The sequence below is a fragment of the Gymnogyps californianus genome, chromosome 1 (assembly GCF_018139145.2).
Source record: "Gymnogyps californianus isolate 813 chromosome 1, ASM1813914v2, whole genome shotgun sequence".
In the NCBI taxonomy this organism is placed as follows: Eukaryota; Metazoa; Chordata; class Aves; order Accipitriformes; family Cathartidae; genus Gymnogyps; species Gymnogyps californianus.
Genome location: NC_059471.1, coordinates 140284171 through 140306858, shown reverse-complemented (window position 1 = coordinate 140306858; position 22688 = coordinate 140284171).

Here is a 22688-nt window from a genome sequence, read left to right as displayed (position 1 = left end):
AAAATCTGGACACCGTATTCACTTCCGTTAGTTCCTTCTGTATTTTGCTATTAAAAGATTTCTCCATGGCAGAAATCAAACTGCTACTCTTCAGACTTCTATTACAAAGTCCTTTTGCATTTCCCTGAAACACTCCTGATCATTTAATAGGCCAAATTACAGTAAAATGTATGATTTATCCTAACCCAGATGCTTCACGTTATCATGTGACTTCTGGGAGCAACAGCTTGGGAAGTGTCAGAGCTGAGTAAGAACATGTGAAAACAAAGGGATAAAAATAAAGCAGGACAGGAAGAAAACAAGAAAAAAAGAAAATACTTGTTTTTTTTAATCTCAAAGAAATAAAAGGCAAAGTAATACAGCAATGACTACAAACTCACTATTTTCAATATGGTTTCCCTTATAACCACAACTCATCCATATTACACACATTTCTAAGGTGTAAAAGTTGGCAATATAGAAATATCAGCTAAAGTACTAGTCAAAAACTACAACTGCATAAGATGTAGGCTGCATAAGATGAATATATGTGAAGTTATTATGATGTGCAAAGCACCCATATCCATAACTAAACATCCAGGAGAAACTGAGCTGCACCCAGCTATTTGCAAAAACAGTATAGCCATTATGAATTTTCTCTTGCATTGCCAGTTGTGGAAATGGTTTGAGGTACTGCTGGAGGCAGGATGGACTACTACAGGAAGCTCTAGAGAAAGCATTCAAAATTACTTTGAATCTGAATCTGAATGATCAAGTAGTTTTTCTCCAACTATGTCACCTCTAGTCATTCCTATCGGAAATAATTTCCCCAGATAATGCCTTCTTAATTCAAAATCAAAATCAAAGCTATGGAAGAGCTCTACTTGTTGCAATGTGGTCAGTAAAACTAGAGGGACACTATTAGTTCACTACTCTCCAGGCTGATGAACATTGCTGAGGCCATGAACAAAGTTCTTCCATCCCTGTTAATCCTGGGCCATGCTTTACATATTTTCTAGATCAAAATCAATACACTTCCCCTTCCTCAGTATTGTTCAGCAGAGGGATTCTTTTGATTGACCTCTTTCCTTTTATTGTTGGACTGCCCAAAGGCATGCTTGTCACAGTAGGTACTTTGGCTTCTCTTCCTTTGTGTCTCACATAGTTATCCATCTTCTCTGGATAAAGCTGATGGGTTATGTGACAATCTCGACACTTACTAAGAATTCATTATATACATTAACAAATATTTTCCTGAGGTACTTGTCTTCAGAAGGCATTCTGAGATTTTTCAGAACATTGGTGGATTTCCAGGTTTCATAGTCAAAGATAAAGGGCGAAATAATCTTTGAGTTGAAGATTTATAATTCAGTTTTTCCTTTGCAGACTCTGTAGTCTTTTTGAAGTTGATGACAGCACCCCTTGCTTTGCCTGCTCGTAAAATGATTTCTTTCCTGCCTCACTAGCTTTAATGCAAGCTAGTTTACTACCCAGTTCAAGGTAAAACATGTTACTGTGCACATGCACTAAGAATATGACCAAACTTATGGTGGATTTAATTCACTCCTAGTTCAGCATTAACTACGTAATCTAGCCCAACACCTTCTGGAATCTCAGCTCTCGGATTCCCCTCCACCACTCCCAAATGTCTTCCCCACCCCACAGTGGGTAAGACAGCCCAGGGAACTTTAATTTTCAGCCTGCTTAATTCTATTCAATGCCACACAGGAAGGATATGTGAATCTTGCTATATGCCCATACTCACCTTCACACTCTGAATTGTGCAACACTTATGAAAGATGGCCATAAAATCATTTGTTGAACAGTGCTTGTTGGCAGTGAAGACATTTATACCTCTTTCTCGGAGGAAGCTCAGAATTACATTGTTAATCTAAGATATCACAGGAATTAAGTTGGAGGAATATTATTTCCAGTTCAGCTACTGTCTCATTCTGTTCCACAGTCAGGGGAACCTTGCTTTCCATGACTGCTTTACATAGAGTGTGTCATTCAGCACCTTGCTGACTGCAATCTTGATTAATTAATATCAATTCAGAAAGGAAAAGCAATAAAATAACTAGGTGACAGGAAAACATTTCTGTATTTATAGCTGCACTAAAAGCTTTTGCAAGGGGTTTATGCAGCACAAATAGCAATAGCCATGAAGACAGAGTTCATATCTCAATGTTCAGAATAACTGGTGATTCCTTTCAGGATTTTGTTTTATCTTGAAGGACAAAGAGAAATGCCAGTTCTCTTTTGTTACTGTTGTACCTGTCATTTGCAGAAATGGCAAAAAGGAGAGAGGTGAGGCTCAGGGCTTGGAAAGAGAGAGAAAGAGGCAATGTTAGCTGGCATGAGAGAAGAGAACAGGTTGTGCACTTGAAATGAACAATCTGAAACGCAGAGGAGTATTTAAGATGCTGATGGTTAGGCATGACAGTTTGACAGCCTCTGCTAAAAACTTTTTCCTCCATACCTCTTAGAACTCCTGTTTCTCCTTCTCCTTGCCAGAGAAGAAGAAATGGAAACTGAGGTTCCTTGGGCCTGACCCTCTGTTGTTTGTGAGGAAGGGAAAAATAGGAGCTTAACTGGAGCACCCACAGACTCCTCCTCAAGCCTGTTCTTATCAGCGTAAGTCCAAGAAGCCCAATAGTTTCTTGTCCTGGCTGGAGGAGAACGGTTTGGTTGACTGGCCTGGTACAGAATCTGGACTACAGCTTCGTATAGTTAGATACAGATGCATTTTAAGCTTTTCTAAAGTCCCAGGGATTTAGATCCGAGTGTTTTGTTTTGCAATTAGTATGTGATAGTACTGAACCTGAAAAAGAGTTTTGGGGATGTTCTGGCAGAAAAAATGGGAGTCCCAATGGTTGCACAGCTGCACGTCTGTGGCAGTGCAAATCACTAGAGGGAGCCATTGCCATTTCATATTAGTTAGCAGCTCCTTCACCAAAACCAACCAGAGCAGACAGAAAATTTCTGGTACAGAACAGTAACTGTCTACTGATGTCCTCTCAGTCACAAATTTTCTTCTATATGACACAGAGTTCCCCTGCTTTTGGAAGAAAGATAGGATAAAAGGCAGAAAGATTTTCTGAGAGGCTGACAGTCAGCTGAATACCGGATACAAGAGTCAGAGCTAGGCCCTTCTGTACTTACATTGTTCACATCACTCCCATTTGAGACTTTGACTCTTATTCTCTTTCCATCTAATTTAAGTCCATTTTTACATGTAATGCATTCAAGATGCAGAGTATTCCCTTTCTTCCTATAAAAAATACATTACAACCTCATCTAGGAGAACTCTCTTACCATCAAAGGTGGTATCTCTTGAAAACTGAGATTAATAGTAATTTATTTTGTTAGGCAATATCTAAACCTCCAAAAACTCTTAATTAGTGGAAAATAAAAATGACTGTAATTAAAGGACAACTATTGCCTACCTCAGAAGTAACTCAGTTACAGTAATGGATGTGAAATAAAGTGAAATAAATCCCCTAAGTAAAAACAGAATCGGATCCTCTATTATGAGGGAATAAATTCTGAGTATTAAAGTTTAAAGCCTGAAGAAGAATATCTATACTAGTATAAATTCTACTTTTGTAACCCTTCCAACACAGGGAAATGGCTGGAAAAGAGATGACACTGGTTTAGATGCTACTGTTCTCAGGAAATCTGAAAATTATTCTTGTTCAGAATGTGCAATTTAAACCCAGAAGGAAGCATTAAATGATTCAGTCTCACGCCTGCATGTCACAGAACATGGCTTTTGAACCACTGCTGTATTATCCATGTAACTGGCTTTCTACCTTACAGTTATCCAATAGTGATTTGAATTCACCGATGATTCATTAGTGCATCATTTGTCATGGCTTGTTCAATTAGTTTATGTTTAAAAAGTTACCCTCAATTTTTCATGGACAAGGCTTTGCGTTTGCCAGGCTTCATTTTCCTTCGTTGCTTCTTTCTGCTTTTCTCTTAGATGAAAGTAAGAGATTAGAGTACCTAGTCTTTTCTTCCTGCAGAGGCTCTCACATGCTGTAACCAAGTTCTCTCTTCATGCATTATTTTTGGACAAACTGAAATCTTTGTTGTAAGAAATGTACGGAATTTTATGCAGACATCATTGCTTCCAGTGATCTTCATCATGTTGTCTTAATATTTTAGTAAAAATATCTCCCAATTTCCACTCACAAAGAATGACATGGGTCATTTTTATGTCAGCATCCCAATGACAGTTTTCTCTCTGGGGTCAGTTCATTCCTCCCTGTGAATTGTCAGTCCTTCTCAGAGTGACTGACTTGAAGCTTCACGTTCCCCTGTCCATAGGCAAAGTTTACCTTCCTTGTTCAGATGTGTAATATTTGCATCTGGCTATGCATTTTACTAGGCTCTCAAGCTCAGTTTGTGTGTTGCTTTACCTCTACCATTATACACCTTTTTGCCAATTTTAGTGTCACCTGCAATTTTATCAGCAGTGTCCATTCCCTGTCATAAATGACAGATTTCTGCTACTTTCATTTATGCTACTTCAGCAGTACTTAGGTACCACTGGGGAAGAATTTCTTATGTGCAAATGAAATTACGGAACTGTTATATACTTCTTGATAATAACTGCCTACACAACATAACTGGAATGCGCCTCTATATAGGATGTCCTTGGTGTGCCTCAAAGATACGTAAGTTCTTACCTTACAGACCTTTTTTTGAAGCTGAATATGTTCCATGATGTTTTTATATGTAGCAGTGACACAACCATGTGTAAGTATTGAGTATGGAAATCTTTAGCTGTAAAATGCCTTGGAAGTGCAAAGTATGAAAACACCTATTAATTTTCTGACCTCAGCTAATAAATTCTCTTGGTCTTAGATACTATTCCAGAAAGACTACTCTCCTAAAATGAATGTGTGGTTTCTTTGAGGAAAATGATCTTTTAATTCTACCAGCTTATCTAATCGGCAGGTTTTTTTCAATTTATAAATGAAGCACCTCTGCAGCCAAACTTTTCCCCTTCAAAGATACAGTTAAAACAAGGTTTGCTGTTTCCAAGGGGTGATTTTTTTTGTTTCTGAGATTTTCAAGTGTTTCACTCCTCTAATTTATTGCTTCATTTAGTATTAAATTGAACAAGAGATGTTTATTTGAGGCATTACCTTGTTGAGATCTCTTTTCTTGATTGAATTACTAATGTGTAAAATGCAGTGTCTCTCAAAGAATCTCTTAGGTACCAATGCAAATTAATAAGGTTGCTGTTTGCAATAGAAATGCTGTCAAACTATGATGAGTCTATTGAGTCTTGTTTTCCTAAGGAGCAGAAATGCAGGGTTTTTTACTTACCCTGTACTCCATATTGCCCTTGAGAACTTCAAAGCATAAGGAAAACAATGGAACAAATGAGGGAAGGTGAGCCAGATGGCAACAAAGGCACAGAGAAATCAACCAAGCTTTGTTTTAGTGCAGAGGGATGAATGTTATATATCAGATACTATGGTACTCTCTATCTGTTGACAAGTTCTGTGATGTCTGTTTCATGTTGCCACATTTTTTCATAATAAAAGCAGACTCACAATGCAAAGCATAAAGACCAGGGGCATTCTCAGGATAGAGCAGTTGAGGCACATGACAATTAAGTGACTTGCCAAAGTCACATAGAAAGCTAGAAGAGATTCAGGAACTGGAGTTTCCAAGGCCCAATTTAGCATCTTAGCCAGAAGTTCTCCTTGTATCACACCCCTTTCCTGATGTGTCAGGGGCCATGACAGGGGGCAGAATTAGGACTGATAAGAAGGGAGCTTCATTACTCCTGCCAAAACATATAAGCGACTGAAGGAGATATTTACTTCCCAAACACAACACGGAGAAGGTGTCTTGCTCACAGTAAGGGAGAGTGGGAGGGAGGCAGCATGAAGACCAAGATTTGCAAGGGCAGGGGGAACAGAAGCGGAGAGGAAGAAAGAAGCCAAAATGAGCAAGGGGCAGGGGCTGATGAGGAGGAAGCTTCTTGTTGCAGTGGGAGAATAAGAAGTGACAACATATCCTACTGCAATGGTGAGGCACCAGGTGCACTCTGAGGTGCAACTAGTACGCACTCAGAGGAACATGAGTAAAAATTTATGACCCTGGGAGCTTATGAGAGCTTTCCTGAGTTTGCCTGTGTTTGGCCATATAGCAGAACATCAGACCTGAAAATGTGCCAGAAAAGGCTCTCTCCACTCCTTCCCTGCAATGGTTACATTTTCTGGGCTTCCCTTTTGTTTTGCCTCGGGGGGGGGAAATCTCAAACAGGGAAAACAAAAAAAGCCCCCAAACCCCCAAAAAACCCAAATGCAGAGCAGGCATGAAATCACCTTTGAATTCACTAGGTGGCAACACAGAGTAAGAAATCAGCACTAGGGTCTTCAACCAGAACATCTGGTTGGACCTTCACAGCCCCCCTGCCCCTTCATCCCCACCAAACAAACTCAAGTTCTGGTTGATCAAATGACCACCTTCTAAACACTAAATAAAATACACTCCCTGCAGATGTATAAATATTTCTCAGTTGGCCAGTGCTCATGCTGACTATCACCGCATTTATCTGGTTTCACTCACAGCCACCTTTGTGTGGCTTTGATGTGGCATTGAGGCTACCAGCTTTGACGTATGCCTTGGATCTGTAACTCTCTTTGCCTCCTGAAAGCAGGGCAATTACTTTCCAATCAAGCAGCTTAGGAGTGGGGAGGAAAGAAATAATTCATTTTCTTGAAGTATAAATCAATTACATGTGTTGAAATGTTCCCACTTTACTGAATATGGGTTTCCAAGGGAGACATGGGCTTTCTCTTCCCTTGTTCTCCTAGAGTAATGGCAGCTTTAAGTCAGTAAACAAAGTGGCACATGATTAAAATGCATATTTTTCTTTCAGTTAAAATATACAGGTTTTGTATATTTTGTATATTTTTTTGTATATTTTGTATATTTTTGTATATATTTGTATATTTTGCTGTGTAAACCTCTAAATTGAGCCATTTATAGAAAGAAATAATATCAGCATGATATGATTCAAAAGTAATGCTCTTTCATTTCCTTTTAAATGGAGGCAACTCTATGGAAGTGTCAAAGCCTTGAGGGCACAAATAGGCCTTAGTGTCCCTGACCAGCCTCACCTGGGGCCTCCACCACACCCCCTGCCCATGGGCCCACGGGTCTATTTAAGACCAGCCTTGTGCTATGGTCCCTGCCTAAGCTCTGTGGTAGGAGTGCTGTGCCCTTGCCTGACCATGGACCCTGTTGAGCTGGACATGTGGGTTGACTTTCTGGCTTGACCTCATCTCTGCTGGGCCACCATGGACCTGCCTGGTGGTCACTGGGATCTGTCTGACCCTGGTTACCATCACTGGTCCTGATCCTGACTTGTGGATTGATTTCCTGTCTTGATGCTGGACCTGCTTCATCACCACGACCTTGCCCAATGGCCTGGGCCCTGTGCTTCCCCTGCACTCACAGGCCTGCCCTGCTTGCCTGGGGCCATGAGGTGGCCCCTGCCTGGTGAGGACCCTGCCCTGCTGGCTGTGGCACCCCCTTGGCTCCTGGCCCAAGGGAGCATCTGGCCTGCGCTCTGCCCTGATGTGAAGTCTGGAGTAAGTCTGCTGCTGTAAAAGTAAGCAAGAATAGAAAAAGCAGTTAGGTGTGGGTGTACCCACAGCCTCTATGCATGCTGCAACTCATCCTGCCCCTAATGAGCAGGCAGAGATGAGGGGCAGAAGTCCCTTTGAAATCTGCTGCTGATGGCAGTCTGTTCCAACATCAGCTTTCTCATGGACCTTGCAGCCTTCTCTCCAGCTGTCCCAGTTAGGCAGATTCAAACCAGGAAAGGGTGCCACCTTTCCAGTGAAGGGCTAGGGATCCTCTGGCCTCAATGCCAAACTTGGCACATGGCTGACTTTTTTGGATGTCACAACATGGCCACTGCAGGCCTAGGCCCAGGTACCTGCAACATCTTGAAAGGTACCAGTGCAAGTTAGTGGCTGTGAGCTCTTGGTTTCCCTTGAGTTTCCAACTCTGCTGAAGTTACTGCCTCCTACGGAGGCAAGCTGTCACCTCTCATCTGAACAGCTTGGGAGCATCTCAGAGCTCCTCTGGGCTTCTAGCAGCATGCCAGCCACTCATCTGAGGCAGAAAGATATACTCTGGCATGTCACCCTCACTAAGCTGTCAGCCTACTCAATGCACAACTGATGAAGGATGGAAGAGAGACGAGTTCAGTTCCTGTGCTATCCCCCTCCTTCCTGTTCAGTCCTCCCATACACCTGTCAACTTCCTCTGCTCTAGCTCTGCAGCTGTAAAATGAGAACAGCACTTCTCAGCCTCAGACAGCTGGGATACAAACCCACCCCTGGCTCTGGGACTTCCAGGCAATATTGTCTGTGGACTGTGTAGCTGGGTACATCAGCAGCTGGGTTCTTATAGTGAGTGATACTGGAAACTGTGTACCAAAATGGCTTTTTCAGATGTAGATCTGTATTTATTATTTAGCCAACCATTGGCAATATTTATTTAGCCAACCATTCCTAACCCCACTGTAAAACATCAGCTTCCTTTATCATGGACTCAGCAATGGCATTGCAATTTAAAAGTGCAAATACAGTATAGGTAGGCGTCTCATGCTAGATTAAATCTAAGCCAGAGAAAGATGGGTTCATTCTTGGGTAGTAACAGTGCTCTTTATCTATATTTCTTCTTTATCTTTACTAGATAAATTTTTCGTCCTCCCTTTCTAGAATTGCTAGTGCTATTAACGTCATGGACATCCTTCTCACAAAGTGCTTATAATGTCAGTAAACGTTTTATTGGTTTCACTCCCAGGTCTCTGACCTGGTGAATGAGCGTGTGCTGCATTTCTCACTTCCCTTCAATCATGAGTAAGCACAATGACTTTTTTTTTTTTTTTCCTCTAGGGTATCTTGAAAGATATTGACATAGGCCCAATCAATCAGCCATGGAAAGACTACACATTGACTTCAGTGGGCATAAATCATATCATACAAAATGTTGCACAAACAGTACTTACAGCAGAATATCAATTAGTAATATAGTATTATATCAGGGTTTACACTTAGAGACCAAACTATAAGATACTTGTTCTCTGTATAGTCTCTGCACTAGATAAGTGCAGTGATCAGGCAGTGCTGACACAGCCCTGGTTGTTAGGATCTTCTGATTTATGTTTTTTTAGTGCTCAACTTCCTAGTTCTTAACCAGATATTCATTATCTGAAGACAATTCCCCTTCCAAGGTTTTGCTCTGCATCTCTTAAATGTGTTATGTCTGAAACTCTGTAAGGAACACTAGGAAGTCTGAAGTGCTTTGTTTCCACAAGTGCAACTTTAACAAGCAGGCAGTTCATTAGCTGTGACCACATAGTCACTGTGTATGGCTTTAAGTATGCACCTGTGGACTGAAAGGACACCACTGAAGGAAAAATGGCAATTTAGAAACACCTGTTCTCAGAATCCCAGCACCATAATTAATCTCATCTGTTGTTTGGGGTTTATCTTGGCAATAACAGCAATTGCAAGTACTACCTTCTAAGCTAGATCACTGCTGTCTGCAGGGTTTATTCAGAAGGATGGGAGAGACGGGTCCTCAGGAAGAGAGAGATTAATAAGGTCAGGCCTGAAATCAAGGGTTGGATCAATAAAATAGCTCTCTTGTGCACAAAAAGGAGACTATGAACCCTGCATGTTTCTCTCCATACATGGTGTAAAGCCATTCTGTGATAATCTGAGTAACTCATAAGCTTGAGCTGGAGTGAAAGAATTGCTGGGGAAAAGGAGAAAATACCTTGTCTTCCTGTGGGGCATAATGGAGTTGGACTGCATGAAAGGAGAAGCATGCTGCCTGCACAGTTCCCCCACAGACACAGACCATACTACCATGGGGAAGGAGGAGCATGGGTCAAACTTCAGAAATCAGTATATAAAGCAAACTACAAATCTGAGGGGTCATTTGGAAAACAAATCTCACTTTGTGACATCCAGGGCTTTTCTGGTAATTTCACTAATGGGACAACAGTATTTCAAAGAATCATGTTCTTGTTGGTAGCAGCTACACTCTGTGCATATCTCTTTCCTTCCTCACTTATTTATACTGCAAGTTTTTCAAGGTGGAGGCTATTCTTCTGTGTTTGTATAGAGACTTGCACAGTGAAGACAGCATCTCTCATGGGATTTCTATGTCTAGCTGAAATATAATAGAAAGATGAATATTAATTGCAGCAACTTAGGATATACATAATGGAGAAGTGCATGCAGTTTATTTTACTCAATGTGGTTTCTTTCCCTCCAAGTTACTTGGAGGGTATTTGTATTCTGTGCCATATGTCTATATAATAAACGCTATTTCATTCCAGGAAGACTTTCATCCTAAAATTCAAGGCTCGTCTGACTCTCATTCAATGTCCAAAATAGAATTCTAGTAAAGACAGATTAAAAATTCCCTGGCTTAACTAAGCCTTGTATGTGAAGTGAATTTTTTTACTCATTTAATTCATGCTACAAATATAATTATTGTATTTCATTAAAAATAGTGTGAATAAGATTTAGAAGCCCAGGTTTCAATTACTTTAGATCTCAGTCAAAGAGCTGGAAGATTGAAAGGAGCTATACAGCCAGTCAGTAGAACTCTATTCTTGCAGGTCAGGTTGAAGTATGAGCAAATAAGCGTGTATACACCCCATCACACACAAACGTGCTCTTAAATTAGGACTGACAGAAACCATTCTCTTTAAGTCACTGTAACCTTGACCACTTTCAAGAGCTCTGAACTAGCTTGTAAAGTAAGCTGGCTTTAGTGCCCAGTTTCATCTGGATGAGAAAGTGCTATATAAAGGTGAGAGATTGCTATCACTAAGCCCTGTGTCTTCAGCCCTCAAGCTATCACATCATCTATCATCTAGTATTTTGGTGCAAGGCGGGAAAAAGAATATTAAATGTTAAGGGAGATGTTAACTTTGCTCATAAATATTTCAGTGGATGAAAAAGTGCTTAAAAAAGGGTCAGTGCAGCTAATATGCTCTATAAAAACAAAAATCTATGCTTCCTTGGACTATTTTTTTCTTTAGATGAGGCTTTTCATAATGCTGGTAAGATGAATTACAGTTCACCTTTTATGGTACATTTCTTTCAAATCATTATAGACTCTAATCTCTTTAATGATGCAGGACTCTTCATTTTAGCAGGCTTTGGATCAGATGTCACTACTTCAATCAAAGAAAAGATTTTTTGGAAGAAAATATATGATTTTTCCTGGGAGATACTAGCCTATTTTGCAGTTACAGTGTAAATTTCAACATGAAATGCTTCATTAGTTTTATATCCCTGGAAGCCTACAAGACAGAAGAATATCAAACAAGGGCCATTTCTCAGCAGACTGAGATGGCGGAAGCAAAAGGTCAAATTCTGATATATAGCTTCACAAAATGTATGTTTACATTCCTGGCAATGTTGAATTCACCCTTACACTGACGAAACTGTAAGTACAAACTGCCTTGAAACTATAGTCTTTGGTTATCAGCTAACCAATGTCAAAGAGATCCTCCCCAAATCCTGACTTTCAGACTGCTGCTCAGATCATTGGACCAGAGCACGGTACATTCATGTATGAATGTCAGTGAACAACATCTGTATAAGGTCACAAACACATACAATGGAAGACTCTTTGGGGAACTGTTAGGGAAACTAGGCAAACTAAGCTATACATAAAAACTAGACTTCAGAAGAGATTCTGATGACCTGTGGATCTCTGTGGGTTCATTTCAAAAGGCAATGAATGTAAGGGCTACAAACAAATACCCTATGTCAGAGAACTCATATTTCTTCTTAAACACACGCATCTAGCCCAGCATTCCCAAACAGTTACAGAAGGAAGGCGGTGGGGGGAGGGGGCATGGCTGCAGAGGAAATAATTTTATAAAGAGACCCAAAACCAGTTCATTTCTGTTTACAGATAATGTAATGCAACTTATTAGAGTAATATTGCCAGACACTTTGTCTCGACATTTAATAGTGATCTCTAATGTAATTAAATAATTAGTATAGCACTTATTATTCCATGAAATTATTTAGATGTTGAAATAACAATTTAAGTTATTGCACACTGCCTTAGGATTTAATATTACTTTGAATATGTTTTATTAGCACATCTTAATGTCTCTATGCATATTCTGAGGATTAAAGGAAGCTTTGCTTAAAGGATGGACAACAAAATGGAGCCCTCTATTCTTCCTTAGCTTTTGCTCAAATAAATGTCTGCCTGAACTTGACTGTAGTTTAGCTTGTGGTAAGATTAAGTGTGGCGGGGGGAAGGTCTGGATCTATAATAATAATGATAAATAGCGCACATAAAGCACTTACTCATCATTAGTAAATTATTCTATTAAAAATTGTGTGGTATCATTTCTCAACTATTAACAACATAAGTTTGAATTCCCTATTGTTACGAATTCATTGCAACATCATTTGCAGCCAGCAGGAAAGACTGTTCTTTACCCTGCTTACCAGTGCTATACTTTGTAACCCATTCCCTCCTGTCACCATCACAGGACGCTGCCACCATTCGTACTTAAGGCTGACATCAGTGCTCTTTTAACCCATTTTAACCCTAGATTTTTCTCCAGAAACCTTTTTTTGATTACCTGTTTCACAAATTACTCCATTTAAAATGAACTAAAGCCAATTTCAAAGCTGAGAACTTGGAAAGAAGCATTGGCATTGTCCTTTCCCTACCTCCAGGGCACTCCTGCTACAACCCTTTGGACACACCTGAGCCTCAGACTTGCAGTGCCGGCTGGTGGGTAAATGCTGAGACACGGTGTGAGTATGGGCAGATAGCAGAAAGGATGGCCATGACGCCTAGAAGTCGAAGTCATCTCTGAACTATGTGGCAGATGGAGGGGACAGGCAATGTCTCTGGATGATGTACATCGTTTGGGAACACTGCACAGAGAATAAAATTTCCCATAACTTTTAAGGTTTTTGTTTCTATTCTATTACTGATTGTGGTTTCAAGCTAAAAGTTTATGTAATTCCAAACTCTTGTCCTTGGCTATGAATGCACTTGCAACTTGCTTTGCTGTGAGCTGGAATATTTTCTATAACTCAGTACTTCTGTGTGGATTACCGTTCTGACTTTCGCCTTTTTTGTTTCAAAACAGCCCTTGCTCCTTTACCATCTTACCAGCTTGTAAGTTTGAAACGCTTCCTACAACAGCACTGTTTTTATTCAACACTGCCTGAGATGTGTCACGTTCCACACAGCCTGGCTGAAGGCTCAGCACTGCTTTAGCGTTACCTGTTACCTCTGCTCCCTGACAGTGGAAAGGGACATGGGGGAATCGCAGTGCCAGCCACAGGCATGCTGCTCAGGAGGTCTTTGCTGCTCCTCTGCTTTCTACTTGTTGCTTCAGGAGCATGTCCCTGTGTTTGGGATGTGTAACGTAATTTGTTGACAAATAGGTAGAAAAAAGCTGTTTGACTCGGTATGTGCTGGCTTTCTTTTCATGTTGGTCATGGAGAGCTTTGTCTCTTTTGTGTTTCTAATGTCGTGGAGCTTTTTCTTTGGTTCTCATCTTTGTGTTTTCAAAATCTTTGTTCCACCACCTTTTTTCCCCCAGTTCTCTTCAGCAAGTTCTGCTCTGTTCTCTCCTCTCCTATTCAACAGTCCTTTCTAAAGAATTACTGGCAGCATCAAGGAACATAAGGAACATCTGGCATGTGCAGTTCATTCACTTTTTCACCCCTTCCCCAAGGAACGGTTTGTGCATGCAGAGTAACACTTTATTTCAGGAAGGCTTTGCTTGCATTTCTTACATATATGGTGCTATATACGCTGTGTTCTTGGATGGAAGGAGGTTCATTTTCTGACAGTCATTAGTTTTCATGGAAGTCTATTATGCAGGCTGAGAATTCTGTCTCCCTCACACATGTGCTGTATCATGTCTTTCATCAAGCCTTTCTCTTTAGAAGAAATACAGCTCTGCTTTCCCCTTCCCTGTGTCTTTCCCTCTTATTGTTTGCAGAACACTTAAGAGAGACTACGGTCAATTAAGAGGGATTACTGCTTGGAGGAGACTACAGCTATAACACTTGATATAAATCTATGTAGCTCCATTGGGTTCAGCTCATTTTGGCTTTGTAAGTGGTATTCATGTTTATGATGTTGGATTTATGATACTATCCTCCTGGATGATAGATGTGTATTGCTATGTGGTAATACAGATGGGATGGTGGCAATGACTTGTTATAAAACTAGATGGAATATATACTTCAAAATGTATTTTTGCTGCCCTGATTAGTGAGGTACTTTAGTATTTAATGTAGAAAGCCACGCATGATAACATTAGGCCTGTGTTACAAATGTTCTTCAAATTCTGACACGTCAGTGTCAGTATCACTAGTCAGCTTTTAGTAGAAAAATTGCTTTGACCAAGCAGGACTATGGCTGTGTAATACAGCTGCAAATGCCTGAGCTGCTGGATGGTTCTCATTAAATATCTATGTTGTGTCCCACACATCCATTGCATTTAGGAGAACTGACTCTGAAGAGGAGACTTTAGGCCTATGTGAGCTATAAATGCACTTACAGAAGGCTTGATGGAATAAAGATCTATAATAAGCAATCTTCCTTGGGAAATGCAATTCTTTGTTAATAGAAGAATTGAGATCAATGGAAAGTAGAGCAAAAAATGTGTAAATAACAGGAGCCGAAATGCAGCCCTCTAGTAGGTGAACAAATAAAAGGATTGCCATGTGAGAGAAGCATCAGGACATAAATTAAGCTTTGCCTGGTTGAGATCGGAGTACAAGTTTGGAGCTTTTCTTTGGTTTTTTTTTAGCTGCCTAAGTCTTGCCACTACTAGACAGGGCACTGAAATAGCAGAGCTATTGATGGGAAGTTGTTAGGTTGAATGAGGGCTAAGCTAAATGTAATCTTTTTTTAAGCTAGAAGAACTAGGAAATGAATTAAGCTTGCTCAAACTTTTCACTTCAGGCTACCAGCGGGATTGATGTGTGATTCATATGTATAGATAGTTGCAAATGATCAAATTTCCCCATTGTAATGCTCTACTATTCATCAAATAATACACAATAATTGGCAGTGTAATGTGCTCTTACACTGCTGCAGATGTGTAATGAAACATGACAAGTTAAGTGGTTTAAGTTAACTCATTTTACTCCACAATTGCAAAGGCCTGGGAGATCACATACATCCAGCTCACGTGGCTCAGCTGACAAGATGGAAGCTGGTAAATCACAGCAACTTACTGATTACCTGTGATTACCTCTATGCAGTCACCAGGTAGTACTTTAGTCATACCAGTTGCTGTGAAAGAAGAAATTGGGTCTATTTCAGTCCCAGTTTTAAAAGTATTTAAGGCTGGAATAGCACATCGTTCCTTAACGTTTATAATGACCTGGGATGCTAGACTTCTAGAATTACCTCTGCTGAAATTTAATAATTCTACCAAACAGAAGTGGCCTCTTGGAGCTATGCTTTTCTCTTGAATGTTTAACAACAAAGATAGGGGAAAATATTTAAAAAAAATACAGAAGACGGCAACAAACCATTCTGGCCTGTCTGGCAGAACAAGAATTACAGCCAGACTGAAAGAGGGGGAAAAGCTCTTACGGATTTGACAAAGTCTATTTAGTACCTTTTCGTTCTCATTTTCAGGACTTTTGTACTAGGGATATGCTTTAGCAGGCACTGTGTACGAATGTTTAATATTAATCCCAAAACCAGCATAGCCAATGAGCTGCCAAAGTCATCTGCTTTTGTTTTATCACCAGAAGCAGCACAAAGGATCTGACTTCATTCTTGTCTTTGCATGAGGGACAAGGATGAGTAAAGATGTGTTCTCAAATAAAATTGTACACACTCTATTCCTGATTTTGTGAATCAGGTAGTCTGCTTGGTCTCTGGTCTAGATTACAGCAGTTTTGGTCCACATAGCTTCACATGGGCATTTTCTAATCTGACTTGTTTGATTATCCTGACTGCAGTATACCTGAAAATAAATTCACATCATGCTGCATTGTAGCCTTCCTGACAAAGCATTTCTAAATCATTTGAATAAGTTTTAGAGAAAGCTTTTTCTTCTTAGTTAGTTGATTGTTTATACTGCTGATGGGCACCCCTTTGTACAGCGTTCAGTAACTCCATTTGTCCTGTCTTTCCATGTGCTTCTTCCTTTGGCTACCTTCTTGTTATAGACTCCCTCCCATCAGGTATTTAAATGCCTTGATCAGGTCCCCCCTGAGCTTTCCATTTTCAAGGCTAAAAAACTGCAGCACACTCAGCCTCTTCTCTTATGCCAAATGCTCCAATCCTTTAATCATCTTAGTTGCCCTTCCCTGAACTCATACCAATAGCTCCATCTCTCTCTTGTACTGGGGAGCCCAGAACTGGACACAGCACTCCAGTTGTGGTCTCACCAGAGCTGAGCAGAGGGGAAGGATCACCTCCCACAACCTGCTGGCAGTGACCTTCATGCAGCCCCGCATGCTGTTGGCCACCTTTGCCTCAAGGGCACATTGCTGGCTCATGGTTAACTTTTTGTCCACCAGGAGCCCAGCTCCTCTTCTGCAAAGCTGCTTTCCAGCCAGCTGGCCCCATTTTGTACTGGTGTATAAGGTTGTTCCTTCCCAGGTGCAGGACTTTGCACTTTCCTTTGTTCAACTTCATGAGAGTCCTGTTGGTCCATTCTCCACCATGTCCAGGTGTCTCTGGATGACAGCCTCTGGTGTATCAGCCACACCTCTCCATTTTTTATCATCTGCAAACTTGCTGAGGGTGCACTCTGGTCCATCACCTAGGTCATTAATGAAGATGTCAGACAGTATTGATCCTAGTATTGACTCCTGGGGTACACCGTAAGTGACTGGCCTCCAGTTGGACTTCATGCTGCTGATCACAACTCTGAGCCCAGCCATTCAGTCCACCTTGCTGTCCACTTATCTGGTCTGCTCTTCATCAGCTTGTCTATGAGGATGTGCATATCCATATATACATAGCTTAAACCTTGAGTTTCAGAGTTTAAGCTCTTGGTATGTGGCGATACCGAAACCAAATTGCTCAAGAATCAAGCCCTGTCATGCAACAAAATGCTGTGTATATGAAAAAAAATAAAAAGAGTTGGGTCTCAGCTCCTGAGCAGGAATATCTGTTTAGACTGTGTTCAAATGAAATTCATTCTTGGAAGTAAAATGTATTTATTAAATTATTTCAACAGCTTATACATATGGCAAGCTGTATAGTGACGACTTTCTTTCCAGAGGTTCTGTGCACAAATGCTTGGAAACTGAAAGGGAGTTTGAGGGTTGTATTCTATGTCTGCCCAAAATTGACCAGTGAATTGTATTACACAATTCTTCTTTTAAAGGCTAAAATAACCGATACACAGACATAGTTAATAAAGAATAATCTTTCCCCAAACACATATAGTCTGAATAGATAACACAAAAAGCTGAGAGCAGAATAATTTTTATTCCTATTTTACAAGTGGGCAGCTGAAAAACAGAGATTAAATAGGTTGCTTTCAGAGGGAGCCACTAACTATACATAATCTTTTGGATCCTCATCCAAGGTCCTAATCACAAAACAACTCTTCCTTAAGGGAGGGATTAACAACTGAGAGCTGAGACAAGTGCACTGCAGTGGTAGGCAGGCTGGAGACAAGGGTAAGATTGGAACTGAGGCTGCTTAGAAAACAGATTTCAACAAAATGTCTCTCATTGAGTCCCACTACAAGTGCATTGAGAGGAGAGAGATAAGGTTTAAATAGCTTTGTATAAGAAACAACAAGTTTCTGCCTACCAGGTTAAGTAAAAATATCTAATCATAAAGTCCCCTGAAATAAGCTTACAATGGAGTCAGCTCAGTCCATTAGATGCTGGACTAGGAGCCATGAAAGTTGAGACATGGGCTTTCTTTACTACTGTAACACTTCAGTCAAGTCATTGCACTTTACCATCCATCAGCTTCCCCATATAGACAATGGTCACAGGAATGCTTACTTTTTTCATATAATCTTTTTATGATAAATATAATTGGATTTACTCATTCAGTTTTATCTGCCTTTACAGAGCTCTAGGTTTAAATCTGTTGACTGCAAAGAAATTTACACCAGCATAGCTGAAATTCTAGTATTGTTTTATCTATTGCATCCCTCTCCCAGCAGCTATTTACACTGAATCCTGCACCTTTATGATTAATTATTAATAATTATTAACTTATATATGCCACTAATATCAGCTGAAAGCTTAGACCATCAGAAGCACATGAGTCAGGAGAAACATTGTCTTCTTTTTCTTATATTGTTTCTTGAGTGGTTGTCTCACTTTTCAATGTAAAAAAAATTATTCTGGGATGTATTTTTGGAAATGCCTTCTACAGCATCAGACTGACTTTTCTTCTGTCTTCAATCACTGACCAAAGCTATTTACTGCCAAGCATATCCACCATGCACATGATCTCAAAGAAGCTGTAGAAAAACACTGAAGCATCTCAGTCTGTTGTAAATTGAAACTCTATAAATGTCATGTTAAACTACAAACCATACAAACACAGCTGGGTCAAGCATTTCTCTCCCTTTCCTAGAGCAATTGTGAATCACAGTAGTTTACTACTTCCGGATCCTTTTTTTTCCCCAAATCTCTTGTTCTAGTCATATTCCAACTGTATTTGTGCATGAGAAGTTGCTGTGTATCCTGTTATCAAACCATGAGAATGAACTCCTTAAAAAAGCAATCTTTTGACAGAGATAACTCAATACAGGGCTGACAGCATTCCTGCTTGACATGTTCTCATGGCTTCCATTCAATTAAGAGTTGAACAAGAAGTCACTACTCAGAAGCATATTACAGTCCTTTGAATATTGAAGAGGAACACAGATGAAACTGAGCCGTTTAAACTTTATCAGTAGGAACTTATACGCAAATTCTATAGAGGACTACATTGTCAAAAAACAAACAAAATGAGCATAAGTAACCAGAAATATGGATGTTGTTTAGAATATAAATTTTGACTAGCAGCAGATGGGTATTCAGTACCTACACTTACAGATTACTCCATCTTCCTGTATAGTCTGCACTGGAACCATGGATATTAATACCACGGACCTGCATATCAGAATTGTTTCACTAAGCCCTTTTACACCTCTTGGAAGGCAAATGAACGGGGCATTTCTGTGATATTGTCTGAAGAATGAGGATCCAGACTAAGCAACATCTGATTCATATACTTCTTTTTAGCGGGTAGTTCTGGTTTAGCGTTTTTTATCTGGTTGTTAACTTCAAAGAGCATCTATCAGAATTTAGCGTAAAGCATTTCAGCTACAACATAACGACTGTAGTCAAAAACAGCATATACTTTTTGTCCTTCTGGGAACAATGAATTAGCTAATGGGTTACAATTCAGTGAGTAAAGGAAGCCCTAACAGAAAGCTTTTTCCATTTTTAATTACAACATTATAGACCTAATTCATCATTTTGTTAGAAAACTTTTACCCTGGTCTGACTTCAGTGGAATTTGGCACGCTGATCAGTACAGGAGCCTCGTTGTATTGTACTTCACATTCATATAAAACCACAGCTATTACACCGAAGTTCAACAGAGTCTCAAGTATTAAACTGGCTTCATGAAGTGATATTTCAGGACTCTAGATTTAGAGAGGTATTCCAAGCCCTAAAAAAATCTTTGTGAGGAAAGAGCCTACTCTTCAGCCATTACAGAGAGATCCTTCTCAAACCTCAAATATTAATCAAGTTTCATGTCATTAAAATTCACTCTTGCTTGCAAACCCAGAAAGCTAAATTTTATTTATCTGGTAAAATTAAATTAAAAGGGTTCCATTATACAAACAATCAAGAGCAACCTGAGGACAAAGGTGAGGGATTACACCCACCGCTTAGGAAGGCCTGCTTCCTCACATCAGCCAGGGAAAGGGTCATTGCATTGACCCATGTCATGCCAACACAGTCAAGTTACTTTTGCACAAAGCCAGTTAACAGAAGCTGCAGCCTCGGGAATGTAGCCAGTTCACAGGCCAGGAAGATTAACTCCATCCCCTGTCATCTTTGCTTAGTTGTTCGTCAAAAACCGTGTTACTTTGGTCATAGATATGACACATAAATATCCAACCAATCTGAATTACCAAAGATACTTTCTCTTCTTCCTTTTCCACAGCAGTGTGACTCCATTATAACTGATGTTTAGAACAAGCCCCTCAGCCAACAGTGGATTCACTGAAGTAGGAAAAGATTATCATTTTGTAAGTGAAGAAATGTGAGACCAACCTACGTTGACGTGCCTGGCACACATGATCCGTCACGAGGGGCAGTTCTGAGAAGGCTGCCGCAAACAGTGCTTGCTTTTATTAGGGACATCTACACTATCACATAAGCCCAGGACTTTCATAAAAAGAAGTAGTTCTTAGTGTTTCTTAACAGTATGAAATGAAAGTTCAAGCAGATAACTGTAGCTAGTAAGACATTTCCTCAGCAAAGAAAACACTAACTTCTGTGTAACAAAGAGTCCTTTCATTTTAACCCCTGGCTCCTCCAAGCTGCAGATGTTTCAGTGTTCTGTGATTGCTCGGGTTTTACTGCAGTGATAAGATCTTATACGTGATTTCTGAGGGGAATGCAAGAAGGACTGGTTCTTCTGTTCATAAGAAATTTACCTCAATGGAGCCATGCCAATTTATATTAGACAATGCTGTGGCCCTGATTTCTTAAGTAGAAAGTTATTTTTCCCTTCCTGATGTTTCCACTGCTTGACCTTTCAGGTTTGCACAAAATTAATTGTCACCAGATGATAAAATAAGTTCCAAGTTCTCATCTTTATAACTGAGCCTTCATATTTCCTTACGGACACATGAAAGATTTCTAATTTAAGGAGATCAATGGCTCAGTGAGTCATACTGCTCCGATCTGTGCACAGATGGGACCCCCACTCAGCACATAAGTCTGTTCCTGTGCTGAGTGAATGTAGGATGGGGCTTATCTCCATCACACCGGTCCCTTTTTAACAAAGCGGTTTGCAGAGCTCTTCCGGAGATTCATAATCTGTACATGCAAAGGGATTTTATTAGGAAAGGAGGAAGAGAGACCCTGAAAATAAATCCTGAGGCCATGTTAATAAGTGTGTAGATTTTATGATCAGAAGTGAATGCCCCTTGTGGCAGCAACAAAGGACAGAAATACTTCTTCAGGAAGCCAAAGACATATCAAAGAGATTTCAGAACTGCACAACAGTACCAGGCAACCGTGTGGCCTTTGTGCAGCAGATCCTGTGAGATGTGAATCTCCTACTGCCTTGAAGTATTCTGGGAAGACTCTGAGAGACAGAAATGTCTTAAGAGGTATTTCACCTCCTGCTTCAGTGAGGAGCTTTCTCCCTGGATAAATGGGAAATTTCTCCCTTTTATCTGCAGCCTTATGATATAAATACAGTGCAGTAGTGACTGAAAGTTATTTACCATTAGATGAAAGTTTCCATTGCCAGGATAGCTTGGATTTCCAGACACTGCCCATGACAATGGGCACTGTTTACACAGTAACACAATCTGTTACTAATACCAGCCCCCAGAACAAACACTTCTGAAGTCTGTAGTAGCTGACCAGTAACCTCTTTGAATAGATTTTTTGGTTTCAGTGCCACTCTCAAATGGACAGATGTTCTTATCATAACAGCAGTATGACAGCTGCTTCCCTTGCGGTTAACCTCTGCAGACCAGATGATGCATAAGACTGAGCAGTAGAGGTGGTTATAGTTCCTGCCAGATCGTGTCTGAAGAACAGTGACTGGACAGAAGGAAAAACTTCTCCATTGTTTCTCATTCCAACTTGTCCTCACTTTCACAATATTTTATAATGCTGCATCTCTGTACTTCCCCATTTTTTAACTGTGTCAGCTCTCCACCACTCTCCCAAACCTTGATCACCTGTTTTATCAACTTTTTTTTAACCATCTCTGCGTTCCCTTCCAGATCTCCCATATTCATGGAATGCTTTTTAAAAATTAATCCACAAAAGCATTACTCCTCTACTTTTTCAGCTCATTCCTCAAGGTCTACACCCACCAGGATATCTGCAGGAAATTACAAGCTAATAATAGCTATGCAGAAAACTAGTGAGGATCTTCAAAATACTTTAAAATGGATTCTATGTTTTATTCGTCTTTCTCACCTTTTGGATTAGATTATCTCTTGACTGGTAGATGTCACCACCATGCTCTTTAATCTCTTTATTAAACACTGTAATGTCTCTGCATGGAGCTGGGCTTGCAAGTGGCCCATAAATTTTAGCCCATGCAGTGGACCAGAGAGATGGAGCACAGCAGAGTACGAAGGGTTATATCTCCACTACGCCTACAGCCAAGAATGTAAAGAAGGTTTGGACTTCAGATCCTGGAGGGTTCCATACATTTCACAGCCTTTTGGGACTTCAGGCCTCCGCCTCCTCAAACCGTTACGGGCTTCACACAGCCCTGGAAAGCCAAGGCTCCAGGCAAGTTTTGTTCTCACAGAGCCATCAATCCAAACTAACTCTGGAGGCTTCTACGAATTACTCCAGAATTGCCCACAAGGCAACATAGAGCAAGAAAATTGGCATTGTTGCTTAAACAAAGACATAGGAATTTACATTGATTTCTTCTCTTGCGCTTCC